Source organism: Neofelis nebulosa, chromosome 7, assembly GCF_028018385.1.
Source record: "Neofelis nebulosa isolate mNeoNeb1 chromosome 7, mNeoNeb1.pri, whole genome shotgun sequence".
Taxonomy (NCBI): domain Eukaryota; kingdom Metazoa; phylum Chordata; class Mammalia; order Carnivora; family Felidae; genus Neofelis; species Neofelis nebulosa.
In genome coordinates, this window is record NC_080788.1 from 16931895 (window position 1) to 16947484 (window position 15590).

The window sequence follows — 15590 nt, forward strand, 5'->3', positions numbered from 1 at the left end:
GGGCAACTCGTCTTCCAAAATTGTTATGCATCATTTCTTGTTTGCCATCAAAGTGTATGAATCCCTAGACAATACATTTTATATTTTATACGCCTCTGAGCATCATACAAACGGTATTATGCGGTGTTTTTACAGCAACTTGCTTTTTTCACTTAACACTATGGTGAGACTTATCCATACTGAGATACATGAAGCTGTCCTAAACTCATTTGCATTGCTACACAGGATTCTATGGTATGGATATACCACAATTCATTCATTTTCCTATCAATAGAACCTTGCTCATTTTTTAAAACTTTGCTATTATAAACATTGCTGCTATGAATACTCTTGAACACATTTCAGTGCTGTGAGTATATCCCTAGGTTGTACATGATATACATCTTCAGTTTTAAAAAACAATGATAAATTGTTTTACAAAATGCTTGCACAAATTTGCACGCTTACTAGCAATGAAAGCACTGTGATTTTTGCAGCTTTCTGCCTGAAGACAGTTTCTTTTTCTTTTTAAAGTTTATTTATTTAGTTTGGCGGGGGGGGGGGGGGCGGGGAGGGAGAGAGAACATGTGGTGGAGGGGAAGAGAGAGGGGGAGAGAGAAAATCCCAGGCAGGCTCCACACTGTCAGCACAGAGCCCAGTGTGGGACTCAAACCCACCAACCATGAGATCATGGCCTGAACCCAAATCAAAAGTCAGACACTTAACTGACTGAGCCACCCAGGTGCCCCCTGAAGAGAGTTCTAATTCATACAGCCCAGAAAAGCAGCCAAGGAGGAAACAGGTAGACTTCCTGATTTGAAGAGACAGAATTAAGAGTCTGGGGAGACCAGGATGGCTTGTGTCTATAGGATAGTATAATAGATTGAAGAAAGCAGGACAGAGATAAAACTATGGGGATCTGCAGAGGCTCTCCCTCAAGGATTCAGCTGAGTAGTAATCAGTGCATGTGTGCAAAGTATTAGAGGTAATAGGGGACTGATTCACCTAAGACTGGAAAAAAATGCCTGTTGACACTGGCCAAACCAGAAAACCTCCTGATTCACACAGCATTGGGAAGAGGATTCAGACGGCTTTGCCTCTGAATTGAGGAATAATTAGCCATAGACTGAGCACTGCCTCAGTCCCTCCTAACAAATCATAAAGATGTGAAGCAGTCCAACGCTTTCTAAATAACTGCATCCCAGAACAAAGTTCAAGAAGATCTATTGGACTACAAAAATATCCAGCACTCAAAAAATGTAAAATTGGGGGCACCTGGGTGGCGCAGTCGGTTGAGCGTCCGACTTCAGCCAGGTCACGATCTCGCGGTCCGTGAGTTCGAGCCCCGCATCAGGCTCTGGGCTGATGGCTCGGAGCCTGGAGCCTGTTTCCGATTCTGTGTCTCCCTCTCTCTCTGCCCCTCCCCCGTTCATGCTCTGTCTCTCTCTGTCCCAAAAATAAATTTAAAAAACGTTGAAAAAAAAATTTTTTAAAAAATGTAAAATTGATAATAATGTCTGAGATCCAATTAAAATTGCCATGCATGCAAAATGGGGTGAAAAAAAAAAGTACAACTTATAATATGGAAAAAACTTAACTGAAACCAACACAGAACTCACATGGATATTACAATTAGCAGACAAAGACATTAAACTATTTACTAAACCTGTATTCCATATGCTCAAAAAACAACACAGATGCAGAAGATATAAAGATTCCAATCACAGCTCAAGAGATGAGAAATGTAGTAGATGGCATTAATCACAGGTTAAGCATTGCAGTGGAAAAGATTAGTGAACATGAAGACGATTAAAAAAAGAATGAAACTCTGCAAAATGAAACAAAGTAAAAAAGAAGGATTCAAACGTGAACAGAGCCTCAGCAAGCCCTGGGCCAATTTCAATCTGGTAATTATAGTCCCAGAAGGACAGTGAGGATGGGATAGAAAAACAATATTTGAAAAGAATAATGGTTGAAGAGTTTGCAAATTTGACATAAACTCTACACTCATTGATCCAAGAAGCTCAGTGAACCCTACACATAGTCAACTCTTCAAAACCGCTGACGAAGAGAAAAATCTTAATCGGAGGGACACTGTGACATACAGAGGCACAAAGGTACTGGTGATAACATATTTCTCTTTGGAAACAATGCAAGCAATAACCACTTTATAGTGGTGCAACATCTATAAAGTAATGAACGAAAACACTAGCAACCTAGAGTTTGAATCCGGCAAAAATACCTTTCTTTTTTTTTTCTTTTTTTTCATGTCTTTATTTTGAGAGAGAGAGAGAGAGCATGAGCAGGGGTGGGGCAGAGAGAGGAAAAAGAGAGAATCCCAAGCAGACTCTGCATTGTCAGTGCAGAGCCCAAGGCGGGGCTCAAACTCACAAACTGTGAGATCATGACCTGAGCTGAAATCAAGAGTTGGACACTTACCTGATTGAGCCACCCAAGCACCCCAAGTGAAAATATCTTTCAAACACCAAAGTCAAAATAAGAAATTTCTTGGGCTTAGGACAGCTAAAGAACTTATGACCAGCAGAACTTTACTATAAAATATGCCAAAGGAGATCCTTCTGGCAGGAGGGAAATGATTCCAGATCTACACAAAGGAATGAAAACACTATAAACTATGACTACATGGTTAAACAAATGTTTTTCTTTCTTTAAACCATTATTATTTATTTATTTATTTATTTATTTATTTATTGTTTGTTTGTTTGTTTATTTATTATTTTTTTAGTTAAGTAGGCCCCATACCCAACATCAGGCTTGAACTCATGACCCTGAGATCAAGAGTCACATGCTCTATTGACTGAACCAGCCAGGCACCAGAATAATTGATTATTTAAAGTAAAAATGATAACAATGTAGGGTAGTGTTTATAACATGTATAAAAGTAAAATATATAAGAACAATAACACAAAGGCAACAGATAAAAGGAAGTATATTAGCTTAAGTTTCTTCAGCTATAAATTAATTGGTATATATCAGTTGAAAATGGATTGTGGTAAGTAAAGATGTATTTTATAAACCAATAAGCTAGTAAAAGGGATAAAAATGTAATCATATTGGATTATATTTGATCTGCCCTTATATCTTTATTTTCTGCTTTACTATTACTCTGAAACTTAGGGATAATGTCAAAATCGACATTTAAGATACACTTTAAATTACTATAACGTGTAGGGGCGCCTGGGTAGCTTTGTCAGTTAAGCAAGCCATACATCGGCTCAGGTCGTGATCTCACGGTTCATGAGTTCGAGCCCCACGTCGGGCTCGGTGCTGACAGCTCAGAGCCCAGATCCTGCTTCGGATTCTGTGTCTCCTTCTCTCTCTTCTGCTCCCCTGCTTGTGCTCTGTCTCTCTCTCAAAAGTAAATAAACGTTAAAAAAAGTTTTTGAAAAAGAATTCCTCAGACACATTCAAAAGCATTGTTATATAATCACTTAGTTGTGTATGCAGCACAGACACTTTGAATTGAATCATAAATGCCAGAAGTGTCATCAAATTCTATTTAGCAACTGTGGTCTGAAAGGAAGTACATAAGCAATACCATTGTTGACAAATACTGTAAATTCTCTTGTAGCTCGTTGCAAAACTGCTGTTTTCAGAGTTAAAAACCTTTACTTAAAGTTCCTGGAAAGAGAGGCTTAAAAGTTCTTTGCAGTCAATGTAGAAATTATTTTGGTCTTTAGTACATATGCCTACACACGTGTTTCATGCAACATTAAAGATAAGACATAAAAAGAAAATTCATGGAGCACACAGGTGGCTCAGTTGGTTAAGTGTCTGACTCTTGATTTTGGCTCAGGTCTTGATCTCACGGTTTGCGAGATCGAGCCCCACAGGGGGCTCAGCACTGGGTAAGGAGTCTGCTTAAGATTCTCTCTCTCTCTCTTTGTCTCTCTCTCTCTCTCTCTCTCTCTCTCTCTCTCTCTCTCTCTTTCTCTCTCCCTCTGCTCCTCCCCTGCTTGTCTGTGCAGGCCCACTCTCTCCCTGTCTCTCTCTCTCTTCTCTCAAAAAACAAAAACATATTCATGGTAACTATTTTAAAAGAGTTTTGATTTTGGAACAATGTAGAATTAGTGATTAATGAAGTAAATTAATAACATAATATATATAATAAACTACTTTCAGTTACACTTAAAAAATCATCATCTTTCTTAAGTCAGAGAGACAGCCAATAGGGATATTTAGTAGACATAAGATCCTGATCTATTTTTCACTATTGCAACAAACTCATAAAATACCTCAGAAGAAATAAAATGAAAAAGTGGAAAACATACTTGAAGAAAACAACAAAACGTTAATGAAGGACGTCAAAGAAGACCAGGATTCCAAGACTTGATATTTTAAAGACACCAATTCTCCACAAATTAATCAGTGTAGTCCCCAACAAAAATCCCAACAGAATTTGTTTTGCATTAATACACTTCATATTTTAGAGAAATTTTAAATTCACAGAAAAATTGAATACAAAGTAGAGTTCCCATATACCCCCTTTCCTGTGCCCTCAGTTTCCCTTATTATTACCATCTTGCATGGCATTACCATCACTACAAGTGATTAACCAATATCGATACATCATTGTTATTTTTTTTTCAGCTACTTTGATTTTTCTTTTTTTTTTTTTTGAAGCCCAGGCAAGTTACAATTTTTTTTCAATATATGAAATTTATTGTCAAATTGGTTTCCATACAACACCCAGTGCTCATCCCAAAAGGTGCCCTCCTCAATACCCATCGATATATCATTATTAAATGAAGTCCATAGTTTACATTGAGGTTTACTTTTTGTATCGTACAGTTTATTTTTGTCTTGGTTTTCATGAATTCATAATATCATGATGTATAATGTCCACCAGAACATTATCATACAGAATAGTTTCATTGTCCTAAAAATCCCCTGTGGTGGACATGAATTTTTTTAATCTTTTTTTTAATGTTTATTTATTTTTGAGAGAGAGAGAGAGAGAGAGAGAGAGAGAGACAGAGTGCGTGCAGGGGAGGGGCAGAGAGAGAGGGAGACACAGCACCCAAAGCAGGCTCCAGACTCTGAGCTGTCAGCACAGAGCCCAACTCGGGGCTCAAACTCACAAACCTTGAGATCATGACCTGAGCCAAAGTCGGATGCTTCACTGACTGAGCCACCCAGAAGCTCCCAGACAGAAATTTTTAAAACAGGAACTTGAAGACCTAATTCTAAAATCATTGGAAAGAAAAAAAAAAGTGCATCACCAGTAAGGATTTTTTGACAAACAAGGACAATGAGAAAGGCTTTGTGATATCAAATATTAAAACATAATATGCAGCCATAGAAATTGAAATGGTGGTTTATAAATGTAAAACTATGTACATAGATTAATGGGACACAAGATAAATCCCCAAACTAAGCATATATGTATGGTAATATTAATAGGCATTTTAAATTAGTGATTAAAAGTGTCCAATAAAAAACCCAATAAATTATTATATTATAGATAATTTTTATTTATCTTTTTTTTTTTTTTTGGAGAGAGTGCAAGTGGGGGAGGGGCAGAGAGAAAGGGACAGGATCCAAAGCAGGCTCTGAGCTGACAGCAGTGAGCCCAATGTGGGGCTTGAACTCATGAACCATGAGATCATGACTTGAACCAAAGTCAGATAGATGCTCAACTGACTGAGCCACCCAGGTGCCCCAAATTAGAGTCTGATCTCACATCATATCCAAAATTTTACCTATGTTTAAGTGCCCAAACATAACAATATTATAAATAAAATTATAGAATATTTCAATAAAATATGATAATGTTTTGATAATTTTGTAGGTAAGAAAGTCCATGAGCTAACTCAGAAGGAATGATTGACTGTCAGGAGGAATTGAATAATAATTCTTATTATAAATCTCTGTATCTCATGGGTCATTATCGAGAGCATTATTTTTGTAATTAAATCTTATGTAGAAAAAGAAAAACAATGAAGTTTCTTCCATGACTGTTTTCTCTGATCAGAAAAAAATATATATTTATTTTATACCACTATTTCAAACAATGGTATGTCATAAAAGTCCTTACCTGGTACACATAGTAAAAGCAAATTGTCAGTTCATATCGAATATTAAGTTTGCATTTCTTACAGGAAGCTATATAAAACATTAAAATATAATCCTGCGGAAAACAAGGTTAAAAAAGACTTTTTTGAAAGTCTTGCCTTGGCAATCACTCACCAGAAATAATTCCCTTCATTCTTATTTTTCTCTTTATTCTCATCTCAAAAAAGTTATGTTTTTTTCATGGTTTCATTGCAGAGTGAAAGCCTAGTCATTGATTAAACTGTGGACACTGGTTCTTCTCATCACAGCACAGGATTACGCTGACCACGTAATTTATTTGTCCAAACCAGGGCTTTTTTGACAGTGAAAGGGAGCCCTGTTAATAATTACACCCAGACAGCATGCATCAACTATTATTGTCCTAGAACACAAAGATGAGTGACCAACCACGTGTAAAGCTTTTGATGTTCTGTCCCTTTCCTACTTCCTTATACTGGTTTTCCACCAGTGTTTCCTTGGACCTTAGGTTCTAGGACCCCCACACTACTACTTTCTAAATCATGTCACACTACTCCACACCTTTGAGGCACTGCATATTCAAAGCCCTCTGAATAATTCAGTAATGACTGCTGAGTAATTCAGAAATTCCCATTGAGCTTTGAAAACCGTGCTTAGATGGTAACTCGGAGCAAAGGCCCCCAGGATCAACCATTCTCTTCCTTCATCAAGAGGCAGTCACTGACTGTGCTCTCCTTTGCAAGGTAAACATGACATTTATGTTCCAGGAGCTTCTAATCTGTGAGAACTCTGGACCTTGAAATGCCTCTACCACTGTGGTTATTTCACTGCCTGACATTGATCTGTGCCATTAAAGACAGGTATGTTAACAGACCCCTGTGTCTGATAGCATCCTGACCCTCCTTGGGAGAATCAGCCTTTGCTCACTGCACCCGGTCCCAGTAGGTATATTAATTAACTCTTGCTCTATCCCAAACCATGCCAAAACCTAGTGATTTAAAACATGCATTTATTTAGCTCATGGGACTGCAAGTTAGCTAGGAAGTTCTGCTGATGTGGGCTGGCCCGGCTGATCCTGGGGGCTCACCTAGGCGGATATCTGTAGTCAGCTGGAGGGGTTACTGGAGGCTGACCCTTTGTGGTAGCTTTAGGATGTGTCTGAAAATTCTTTTGCATTCTTCCTTTCAAAAGGCGAAACGTAATTCCCCTTCCTTCGAACATGGGCCAAACTTAGTGACTCATGTCTAATAAGTAGAATGTAAGGTATGAGGCTTCTGAGACTGGGTTCGAAAAGGCACTGCTACTTCCAGCTTGCCCTCTTGGATTGCTTACTCTGGGGTGGGGAGGGCGAGGGGGCAGCCATCTCTCTGTGGAGAGAGGCCTTCCTGGGAAGTAAGGCCTCCAGCCAACAAACAGCACCAACTGGCCAGCCATGTGGGGAAGTCACCTTGGAAGTGAATCCTCCAGTCTCAGAGGAGTACGGGCTCAGCCTACACCTTATCTGAAACCTCATGAAAGGTCTTACTCCAGAACCTCCCATCTAAGGTGCAGCTGGATTCCTGACTTCAGAAGCTGTGTGAGGTGGTCAACTTCCATTATTGTTTTAAGCCACTCGTTTGGGGAATAATCTGATGCATAGTAGTAGATAAGGGATATGCTGGCTAAGGTGACCTCAGCTGGGACAACTCCCTTCAACTCCACGCCTCTCCTCTCTCATCATGCTAGCCAGGACTTGCTCTCAGGGACTGACAAGATTCCAAGAAAGAGAGCAGAAGCTTCTGAGCCCCATGAGCCTAGCTTCAGAAATGGCAGCCACCCACTGTGGGCTAAAGCAAGTCGCTGGGCCAGCCCAGGTTCAAGGGTGGGTACACAAACACCTCCCCTCGATGGAACATTGAAAGTCACATTAAAGGGGCTGGGTATGCCTAACTGGCTCAGTCAGTAGAAAAGGCGATTCTTGATCTCGGGGCCATGAGTTCAAGCCCCACATTGGGCATAGAGCCTACTTAAAAAAAGGTGGGGGGAGCGGTTCATGAATACTAGGAGGGGGACCACTGAGGTCAGTTTGGCAATCAGCTGCCATAACAGAATTGTCAGTCAAGGTGTTTCCCCTACTTAGTCCCAAAAGTGGACTCTTTTTTTTTTCTTTTTGAGGTTTTTTTTTTGTTTTGTTTTTGTTTTTTTTTTTACTATTACTATTTATTTATTTTGGGAGAGAGAGCATGAGCAGCAGAGGGGCAGAGAGAATTCCAAGCAGGCTCCACACCGTCAGAGCAGAGCCTTTCGCGGGACTCAAACTCCCGAACCGTGAGATCATGACCTGAGCTGAGATCAAGAGTTGGATGCTTAACCGACTGAGCCACCTAGGTGCCCCCCCAAAAGTGGGCTCTTGACTGAAGTAAGGCTGGCCAAACGCTCCCTGCCCCAGGAATCTTGACTGGCTGACTCCAGAGGAAGAATGAATAGTTTCATCCTAACAGTGAACGACTTGGAAAGGCAGAACATGAATCCCTGGTGTCTGGATTTCTCGAGCTTGTCCACATCCTGTCCTGTCCTTTGTCTGGTTCCTCCGGTTTTCGTTCTGTAAGCCACCATATGCTTTCCAGTAGACACCCGTCCTTTCCTACTGATATTATCCGGAGTTGATTTCTGTCGCCTACCACCAAAGAACCCCGCCGGCGAACGGCTGTCGGTGGCCGTGGCAGCACTGGACACAGGACTGCATGGCTTCCTTAGGAAGTGCCCCTCACGAGCCCAGGAGTCCCTTGCAAAAGTACGAGCCAGGAGATGCCATAAACAGAGCACTGAGGGCCCCCTCAGACGCTTACCAGCATTCAGAAAACTCTTTTAAGAACTCCTGAAACATCCTTCAGGACAAATGTAATACAAATGCAAAGCAGCAGCGACTAATGCCAGAGAAGCTATTCTGGAATGTTATTTTCTGCAAAGGCTGAATCCATGTGGCAGTGCCGCTGTATGCCAGGGCCATCGTGTGCCAGGAGAGGCCAAAGTTTTTGGCAACTGGACCAAATATTCATATTCAGGCTATGAAGGCCAACTGTCTCATAGCTCCTGCCTTCCATTGACATATGGTGGCTTCAGGCCGCTGTTCCATTATCTCATCGACTGCAAGCACAGTTTTATAACCACTCTGGGCATGAAACACTTAATGATTTCCATTGACGGCTGGTCATGTTTCCTTACTAATTCCCTACAACCCATCGGGGACGACAGAAGGTATCGAATCCCTTCTCGGGTATTTAAACCGTGAGCAGTCATCTATATGCAGAAAGCATGCCCACGAACTTTTGAGAACTTTGCTTATGCAAAGCCCAGAGCACAAACGTTGCAGAATCAGACGCCTCAGACGCAGAATCAAATGCTGCAGGATCAGATGAAGTTCGGCAGCTTCGAAAAGAAACTCATTAGTGTTTTTTTTGTTTGGTCGGGGGGGGGAGGTGTGGAGGGTTTTTTTTTTTTTTTTTTTCAGGTTGACAGTCTAGCAGTTGTCAATCAGGGACAGGCTTGGCACTTGGCAGTGGAGGCAACGTGTCATCGTGGTTAGAGGCACAGGCCTCAGTCTGAAAACGGTGAGCTCCAATCTCACTCCGCCTCTCACTCTCTGAATGACCTTGGACACATGTTAATTAACCGTCCAAGGCCTCGGTTTCCCTATTGGGGTAACTGTGCCAAAAACCAGAAACTATCTCATAGGGTTTTGTTGAGAATTAAATGCAACAACAAATGTGATACGCTTAGTCCAGAGCTTACAACATAGGAAGCACTCAATCGATGCTAATCGCTACTGGTTGGCTTTTTTGTTTTTTTGTTTTAATTATTACTCCTACTACTAGCAATAGCAATCCTTTAACACGCCAGCAGCTTCCAGGGTTGGAACAGCAAGACCCAGGGACGTTTGACTCACCGAGTCAAAGCAGCAGAACGAAGGCTGGTGCAGACAGGATTGGCATCGGCCCCAGGGGCAACCGTCTGGGAAAATGGGGCAAGATGTCGTGTCCCAGTGTCTATGTTCATGTGCAGTCTGCATTGCCCCCTCACACTCCATCTGGGCTGGACCAGCGGCATCAGAAGCAGGCCTCAAGAGAAGGGAGGCAAGAAGGCATCTAGGGTTCAGGCCTAGGCTCCACACCCAGCGGAGAACAAGAACAGGTGCCTGGATGGGGGCAAGAGACGGGACACTGGATGGGGGCAAGAAATGGGACAGCTGGAAGGGCTGCAGACTGACGCTCGTGGAACACCGGGGCTCTGGTCATACCTCGAGGGCTGCAGGGCAGCAGAAACTCCCCAAACCCGTCCAATCAGCAGAAGGGAGTGAGCTTGCAAAGAGCTGCTGAGATGGGCTCTCTGGCTGCGATGTAAGGTGAGCTGTTCCTTGCTTGTAGGGATAATGCCATCTTCCTGAGCTAAAGGAAGGAATGAGCTCAGCAATGAGAGGGGAAGCACAGAGCCCCGCTGGGATGGCATTATCTGCGGCAACTACAGAATGTTCTAGGTGGGCGCAGGGCTGATAACCTGAACCGGGAGGTGCCATCCGCTCTGTCAGATCCCCAGCCCTCTGGCAGACATGGCCAAAGGGTCCCCACCTCAGAGTCCTTCTCAACAGAAGCCTCGAGGCTCTGTCTACTCACACGGGTTTCTCAGAGGGAATCAGAATCTGCACTTCGGCCAGAAAGCCATGGGATTCATGTGCATCTTTCAGTTTAGGAAGTTGCGCTAAGAATCCCTTATCAACCGGTAGGAATCGGCGGGTGAGCTCAAACCATTTTTGCTTGGAAAACAGACTGAAGTGGAAAGGTGCCGAAGGCATGAAGCATGTCTCACATTTCAGAAACTATCACCGTGTCTCACCGATCTGCCAGAGACTTTTGGCTCATGAGAACGTTCCCATGTAGCCAGGAGTAAGAGGGTCCCGGCCAAGTGGAAATGGAGGACTGGGGGGAAGCCAGTTAAGATGTATGGGAAGTGGAACAGAAATCTGGAGCATGAGCATAGTAAGAATTAAAAGACTCTCCATCTGAAATGTCTCTTAAAAAGAGAGAAAGAGACTCTCCATCTGACCTATTATTTCCTTCCTTGTTTGCTCATCTTGATTATTTACTCTACTTCTTCGTTTGTAGTTTTGAGAAAATTGAACTCGCTCAGGGAAGTGAGTTCTCGGGGCCAAGAATCATTAGGTGGGAACAGCTGTAGGCACCAGGAACTGATCACCAGGGCAGTTAGAGAGCGGGGAACAATGGGAAAAAAGTGAAAGTTTGCGGAAGCACTCAGGACCCTCCCACCTGCAGGTTTTCTTTCTTCAAACTTGTGTGGTGTGTGTGTGTCTGTGTGGGCATGAATTTCATGAAGGTGCTTTTTCCCTCCGCAGCTCCTAAAATATTACCCGTCTGTGGCTTCCTTTTGGGAAGCCTCTGAAAGGCATGAACCCTTTCTCCAAGTCTCTCCATGCCTCGAATACAGAGACCGACATATGCTCAAAGCTTGGCACACAATATCAGGGGGTTAAGAAACCCCTAGGATCTCATGGACCTCAGGTGAAGAACCCACACCTTCCATACCTTTTTTTTTTTTAATCTATAACTTTAAACCTTCACAGCACCAATGTCTAAATACATAAGGATTACCAGGTTGCTTTGTTTTCCATTGGTTGGGATCGATGAGAACTAACTCGTCTTTGAGACAATGAATGGTCCTCACTCCAGACATGCTATTTAAGTTGGAAAGTAGCTAGAGAGCTCGTAATAAACACTAGTGCCCAGATCAGAGGCTGGGATTCAGTCGATCAGAGTGGAGCCCAAGCATCTGTATTGTTTAAAGCTCTCCAGGTTATTTAAAAGCTCTCAGAACCCAGGCTCAGAGCCACTGCTCTGGGGTGCTTCTGCCCTGAACTGGGTCTGGGCTAGGCAGTGATCACTACTCTACTTTCCACTGTCCCTCTCAGCTTCTCCTCTGTACAGAAAGCAGGTGTGCCCAAGTCTGGGCATTATGAGATGAATATCGTCTATTCATATCTCTCCCGTGAATACAATTCTGTGTCCTAAGCATGAAACCTTGGGGGTTGGGGGGAGGGACACTAATAAAACCCAAGTTTAATAAACTCCTGCCAATAAACTGGGAATCTTCACCTCTGCCACCTTTCCATCAAGGACAAAGGTCTTTCTCAGGGTGGGGACATGCCTCTGACCTCACTCACAGTGCCTTTCACCACTTGTGGGTGTGAAAAACCAGGTGAGCCACTTGGTGTTTAGTAAACAAGAGTCAGTATCTCCAAGCTGCCTGCCTGTAAATCAACCTCTGATCCACATGGGCATATCATTTCCATATGCATTTGAAGAGGTGGATTTTTTCCAGTCAATGCTTAAAGTAAGTTACTTCTTTGAAAATCATTGAATAGTAAATTGAAATCTTGTGGATATTGACAACAAATCTGATGCATTATGTAATTGGCAGTCTTAAACTGCCACCTGGAAACATTCATTACTTCTAAAAGAAAAATTTTTTTAATGTTTATTTATACTTGAGAGAGAGACAGAGTGCAGGGGAGGAGCAGAGAGAGAGGGAGACACAGAATCTGAAGCAGGCTCCAATCTCTGAGCCATCAGCACAGAGCCCGACGTGGGGCTCAAACCCATGAACCGTGAGATCATGACCCAAGCCGAAGTCAGACACCCAAAAGACTGAGCCCCTCAGGCACCCTAGAAACATTCACAAAACACTCTTCAGTTTTTTTCGGGGACAGATAGATACATGGTGGCCACATCTTGGTGGCTGGTTAGCATCTGGCCTGTCCTCTAGAATGTGTAAATCAGCCACTGTTTGGATGCAGAATCTATAAAAACAGAGCCTGGGCAATAGGTCTCCTTCCATGAAATGTTAGTTCTCACACCACAACCCACTGTGTCCAATTTTAAAGAACTTCTGACCCCAACTCAAAATTTGTGGTAATCAATTGATTTCTCTATTTACAATAATCGAACTACCTCTCTCTATGCTAGCCTAAGTTCAATGAATAAATGCAATGGAGTATTTTGACTCCACTAATGACACTGAAAGTATATTGGGCCCAATGGAACTGAGACACCACTGTTTCCCCAAAAAATCCATGATGGTGTGGCTCGAGGTACAAGGTTATAAACTGGTCTCATTATGCCTTCGAAAAGCAGTGTCCTCCGATGCTCAGCTTTGTGAGAGAAGTTAGACGTTAGGTTTTGAGCGAATGGTTCGGATCATTACCTGGGATCCTCATTCCATGTATTTATGGAAAACGGCCCGGTTGAGAACATGTTTAAAACTTATACAAATCCAGTCATTCAAAACCCTAAAATTCTTCACAGGACACAAGTGATATTTGAAGCTCCCTTTAACGATTATACTTCCAAATGTTTTTGTTTTTTTTTTTAAGTGAGCTAATAAAATACAATTCTTCTTAACATCTCCGCGAGAACTTTTTTTCTTGCCCAAAGGTGGAAAAATGACAGAAATGACATTACCGGCTATGGTTACGTGAAATGTGGCAGCTCACAGAGAACTACCACATATGTCTTCTCACCGAATCCTTACACTGTGACGAGACCAACCGACTCTGAGGAAACTGGAGCTTAAGAAATCCAAAGACCTTGTCCCTGCTCATGCCATCAGGAAGTGGCAGAGCCAGGGCTCAAAACCAGACCTGTCAGACTCAAAGCCCATCTCCACCACCATCACCTCACGAACAACAACGAGGGCAACCATTTACTGGGCACAGAATGGTCCGTTTAACACGAGAGATGTACAGCAAGGAAGGCATTAACATCTGAAGCCCAGAGAACGGAGTCCCTTCCTCAATTTTATAGAGCCAGTGCTGGTAGTATGGTTTGAACCTAAGAACAAAAGCCCCTAGTCTTTTTTCTGCCCCTGTGGCCTTCACATGAGGCAGAGATCAGCTCTCCACATGCCTCCGAATGTCCAGCACACAAGAAGCCCCACTTCTTGTGGGGCCGTGGAGCCAATGCCAAAGGTCAAGGGGCCCACTATCTTGACATGTGACGTGGGAAGCTGGAAGGTTTCCCTGCCTCACCCAATACTGTGTTCCCCTTGGAAACCCACGCGGTCCGAACGACACAGGGAAATTGACACCTGGAATATGTGAAAGAATTTATCATTTTTATACCATTATGCCTTATTTACCCCCATTTTCCTGTGACCAACCTGACCTTTTAAAAAACCTTGGAAGGCTTCATAAGCTCTGTAATCTAACAGATGGAGACAGCCCGCTGAGCGCTGAGGTCCAGGAGAAGATAGACACAGCCTTCCTATACACTAGCAGGAACCAATCTGAAAATGTCCAGGAGGGAAAAAAAAATCCCATTTATGTCAAAATAGCAGGGAAAATACATAAAAATCAACCTCACCAGAAATAGGAGAGACCAGAGGAAGAAAGAGATACAATTTTATTGAAGAACACATAAGCACTTGCATGTGAAAACTCAATATTTATAAATGCTAATCCTTTACAACTGATAAATTCAATCTTTTCCCAATGCTATTCCAATCAAATGTCCAAGTTTTTTGATGAAAACCTGACAAGTTAGTCCTAAAATTTCTCCAGGAAGATAAAATGTGTACAAAATAGCCAAAATAGGGTGACTGGGTGGCTCAGTCAGTTAAGCATTTGACACTTGATTTCAGCTCAGGTCATGATCTCAGTTTGTGGATTCGAGCCCCACATGGGGCTTTGCATGACAGCATGCAGAGCCTGCTTGTAATTCTCTCTCTCCTCTCTCTCTGCCCCCCACCCCCACTCACACGTGCATGCTCTTTCTCTCTCTCTCTCAAAATAAACGAACTTAAAAAAAGTGTTTTAAGCTAAAATATAATGTGTAAAGGACAGAACGAAGTGATATTTGCCCCACTTGCTAGTTATCAAAACTTACTATAGAAAAACTTGAAATAAACAAAAATGTTTAGGAGTATGAACAGACAACAGGGCAATACAAAGGAGAATAATTTTTTAAAAAAAGGCTGATAAAGTTATGTCAATTCATTATGTGACAAAAATGAATATTCCATATAGTAGGAAAAGGAAATAAATAACAATACATTATGCTGGAGGAATTAGCTATCTCTTTGAGGGAAAAAACGATTACTTTTCTCCACAAGATACTCAAAGGTAAAGAGCTTAAGGTAAAAAAAAAAAAATGTAACAAAAGGAGAAAATACAGGTGAAGTCTTCATAATCCTGGTAAAGGGAGGACCTTCAAAAGAGCAAGAAAGATGAACTGCCATTTTATAGAATAGCATGCCCTATGAAAATATGTTCAATCTCACTCATATTCATATAAAGGTACATTTAAACCCCAATGAAATACTACTTTCCACCCAACTGATAGGCAAACATCTTGGGCTGGTTTTATCCAATGTTGGCAAGACGAAAGTGATCCCACACACGGATGATGAGGGTATAATCTTTTTGGAGGGCAATTTGGCAGTATCTAGTGAGTGACATATCCTTTGACCCAGCAATCACACTGTAGGGTTTCTTTCTAGGGGAAATAATTGTG

The 15590-nt window shown here is 42.2% G+C and overlaps 1 long non-coding RNA gene across 1 annotated transcript in view; it reads right to left on the reverse strand.

The window, feature by feature from the left end:
• LOC131516112 (uncharacterized) overlaps positions 1-15590 on the reverse strand; it is an 85022-nt gene that overhangs the window by 60725 nt on the left and 8707 nt on the right. The gene's annotated exons all lie outside the window — the stretch shown is intronic.